We start from the raw sequence: 4610 nt of genomic DNA on the forward strand, positions 1-4610 counted from the left end.
TATTAGTTTAAACTAGAGATATTTTATACATTACACAGAGTACTTGGCTCAAGATACATGAATGAACAAAGAGCCACTCTTAAATTACCGGTCTATGTAATGTCATGATATCCTCAGCCTTTACATAGTTCCAGATAGGTAATTCATATAGAATTACAAAGACATTAAGTTTAAACTAGAGATATTTTCTACATTACACAGAGTACCTGTCTCAAGATATGTGCATAATCAAAGAGCCATTGTTAAACTACCCGTCAATTTTCTGTCATGGTATCTTCAACCTTTAAATAATTCCAGATAGCTAATTCATATAGATGAACCCAGAAGTAACCTTGAAACAAAAGGAAATGTTTTTCTATACTTTCTGCTATTCTGCTCTTAATATCAAACTCTATACCATGCAAAGCTCCAGAAGATATTCTAACACTAATGTAAACTCATTCTTTGTCTTTCCCTATCAGAAGTGTCAGAATACCATTTCGGTTATTTAGAAAACCTTAGGTTTTCACTGCGTACATAACTTACATACTTTGCCAGAATTGCAGCAATTTCCTGAATAATATTACATTTTAATCAAGTAGGTTTTCAGTGACATGTATAATGAATTGTTGAAATACATTGTCAATATATCACATTGTTTCTTTCACGTTTAACACACACAATTCAAAACGTTCAGCTACTGTCCTATCAGAAACAGTGTCTGATCGCATTTGGATTCCAATTGAAATGTAAATCCCATTCTAGATTTTGCTGCTTATTAAATAAACAGCCTTTGAAAAAGAACATTGCAGGTAAGAAATGTGTCTTTCAGTTCATCAATGTACCTTCTCCCTTTAAAGCAGACAGGAAACATAAAATATCTTTAAAAACTTCTGTAGACTTTAGAACTGTCTATAACCACCACAGCATAGAATCGTTTTAATGTGACCATAGATATCTGTTTCTTTCCACCTTTTACAAACACCACCACAATTTGTAGTCAAAATCACTGTGTTATTTAATAGAGTTGCACAGTTTTGAGCTCATTCATCAGTGTGTGTCCTCCGCCCCCGTCTCCATGGGGCTCTGGACCTCGCTCCTGGGCCGAGGCCTCCGCACACTACTGCTCTGGTGCTGACAGGGGCTCGGACACGAACAGGTGCACAGGAACAACACTGGACTCCAGAAAATACTGAGACCCATGGAGTAAACAGACTCAGGTGATGTGAGTAGGGAGTGATGCGGTTCTACTGGTTTCTATTGCTGCCCTAACAAATGACCTCAAACAGGGAGGCCCACACAACAGTGTGTGGTCACAGGTAGTGTGGGTCAGTAACCTCAGGGGGTTCATCAGGCTGACTCTTCCCTGATGGCTCCTGGAGGCCCCATTTCCTGCTCACGGAGTCTTGCAGAATCCACTCCTTAAGGGACAGCTTCCTTCTGTGGCCCTGCCAAAGCCATTCCTGGCTTCAGAGGCCACTCGCACCCTTGGCCCACATTCCCTTCCTCCAGCCTCAAAGACAGGACAGGAGTGAGTCCTTCCTACAGCATCTTTGACCCCTTCTCCTGCCCCTTCCCACTGCTGAGAACACCTGGTACCTGTCCAACCTGGCTGACCCAGGGCTGTCCCTACTTTACCTCTGTGACCTGTCTTACCTTTGTGACCCGTCCTACCTCTGTGACCTGTCATACCTCTGTGACCTATTGCCACATTTTACCCCACAGGTTTGCGTTGGGGGCCTCTGCAGGGTGACTCTCCAGCAGGTTCAGGGAAGGGCTCCCCAAGTTCTTGTAATATTTACACTCAGACTTAGCATTTAGACAGAGCTGCCCACATTCAGCACTGGGGAAGTCACCACCAAAGACAAGAGCCCCAGGGCAGGGAGAGCAGGACAGGCAGGAGTGTAGGGGAGGGTGAGTTGACAGCACTCTCGGAACAATGATTTTAAGCATGAGAATTACATGATCTGGTTAATATATAAATATATAAAGAGAGAGAGAGACAAGAAGAGAGAGGAGTGAGGGGAAGAGATAGATTAGAAGCATCACCTGGTAGTTGTTTCACTTTAGTTGTTTATTGACTGCTTCTCATACACGCCTTGAGGGGGTCATGGGAGAGGTTAAGTCCAGTAGTGACCCCTTGTTCACCGGCAACCTTGGGATCACATCAATGACCTCGCACTCAGCATGCCCACGCTAAGGTGGTGAGCCCCCACTCAAGCCGGTGCTCCAGTGCTCAAGCCAGAGACCTCGGGGTTTTGAACTTGGGCCTCATCGTCCTAGATCACCACTCTCTCCATTGGTCAGGTGATCTGGTTAATATTTTTTAAAGATCATTCTGTGATTTGACACTTGAAATGATATTTGAGATGTGTCTGGAGAGCACAGGTAAGATTTAGACAGATGAAGATGGTGAGAAATGTGATTCAGGTACGGAGAGTGGGCACGCAGCCTGGTGGCTGAGAAAAGATGAGAGACTGGAACACACGCTTCTCAGAGGTTAGTGAGTGAGGGGACGGGGCCCTCCATGGAGAAAACAGGGAAGGGTGAACTGGGGACCCTCCATAAAGGAAACAGTACAATGGGTACAGGGGGCCTTCCATGGAGGGTACAGGGCAGGGGGAACAGGGGTAGAATGGGGCAGGGGAAACAGCACAGGGGGACAGGGCAGGAGGTATAGGACTGGGGTAACAGGGCATTGGGGACAGGGGATGCTGGGTGGAGGGAACAGGGCAGAGGGACAGGGGATGCTGGGTGGAGGGAACAGGGCAGAGGGGACAGGGGATGCTGGGTGGAGGGAACAGGGCAGAGGGACAGGGGATGCTGGGTGGAGGAAACAGGGCAGGGGGAACAGGAGATGCTGGGTGGAGGGAACAGGGCAGAGGGACAGGGCAGGGGGGACAGGGAAAGGGGGATAGGGCAGGGATCTGGGCATGGGGGAAAGGGCTGAAGGGACAGGGTAGGGGGAACAGGTCAAGGGGAACAGGGCACGGGGACAGAGGTATATGGGTGGAAGATACAAGGCAGGGGGGACAGGTCAAGGGGTCAGGGTGGGGGAAACTGGGCAGCGGGGACTGGGCAGAGGGAACAGGGCAGGTGTCAGGACAAAGGACACAGGGCAGGAGAGAGAAGGCATTAGGGACAGGAAATGCTGGATGAAGGTAACAGGGCAGGGGGACAGAGGATGCTGGATGGAGGGTCTGGGCAGAGGGGACAGGGGATGCTGAGTGGAGGGAACAGGGCAGAGGGGACAGGGGATGCTGGGTGGAGGGAACAGGGCAGGGGGAGAAGGGATGCTGGGTGGAGGGAACAGGGCAGAGGGACAGGGGATGCTGGGTGGAGGGAACAGGGCAGGAGAACAGGGGATGCTGGGTGGAGGGAACAGGGCAGGGGGACAGGGGATGCTGGGTGGAGGGAACAGGGCAGAGGGGACAGGGGATGCTGGGTGGAGGGAACAGGGCAGAGGGGACAGGGGATGCTGGGTGGAGGGATCATGGCAGAGGGGACAGGGGATGCTGGGTGGAGGGAACAGGGCAGAGGGGACAAGGGATGCTGGGTGGAGGGAACATGGCAGAGGGACAGGGGATGCTGGGTGGTGGGAACAGGGCAGGGGACAGGGGAAGCTGGGTGGAGGGAACAGGGCAGAGGGGACAGGGGATGCTGTGTGGAGGGATCATAGCAGAGGGGACAGGGGATGCTGGGTGGAGGGAACAGGGCAGAGGGACAGGGGATGCTGGGTGGAGGGAACAGGGCAGAGGGGACAGGGGATGCTGGGTGGAAGGAACAGGGCAGGGGGACAGGGGATGCTGGGTGGAGGGAACAGGGCAGAGGGGACAGGGGATGCTGGGTGGAGGGAACAGGGCAGAGGGGACAGGGGATGCTGAGTGGAGGGAACAGGGGAGAGGGGACAGGGGATGCTGAGTGGAGGGAACAGGGGAGAGGGGACAGGGGATGCTGGGTGGAGGGAACAGGGGAGAGGGGACAGGGGATGCTGGGTGGAGGGAACAGGGCAGGGGGACAGGGGATGCTGAGTGGAGGGAACAGGGCAGTGGGGACAGGGAATGCTGGGTGGAGGGAACAGGGCAGTGGGGTCAGGGGATGCTGGGTGGAGGGAACAGGCAGGGGGACAGGGGATGCTGGGTGGAGGGAACATGGCACGGAGACTGGGCATGGGGAACAGGGAAGGTGGGATATGGCAGGGCAAATAGGGCAGGGATCTGGGCAGGAGGTACAGTGTAGGGGACACAGGGTGGAGGAAAACTGGGCAGGGGGACACAGGATGCTGGTGACGGAACAAGGCCAAGAAACAGGGTAGGGGGTGAGATGGGAGGAACTGGGTAGCAGGGACTGGGCTGGGGTGACAGGGCTGGGGTCAGGAAAAGGGGGACAGGGCAGAGGGACAGCATTGAGGTAAGGGATTTCTGGGTGGAGGAACAAGGCAGGTGGACAGGGAAGGGGGAACAGAGCAGGGGTCAGGGCAGGTGGGACAGGGCAGGTGGGACAGGGTAGGTGAAACTGGAAAAGGGAACTGGATGGGTGTAACAGGGCAGGGTATCAGGGCAGGATGGACAGGTCATTGGGGACAGGGAATGCTAGTTGGAAGGCACAGGGCAGGGGGACAGGGCAAGGGG

This window comes from Saccopteryx bilineata, chromosome 4 (assembly GCF_036850765.1).
Source record: "Saccopteryx bilineata isolate mSacBil1 chromosome 4, mSacBil1_pri_phased_curated, whole genome shotgun sequence".
Classification (NCBI taxonomy): Eukaryota; Metazoa; Chordata; class Mammalia; order Chiroptera; family Emballonuridae; genus Saccopteryx; species Saccopteryx bilineata.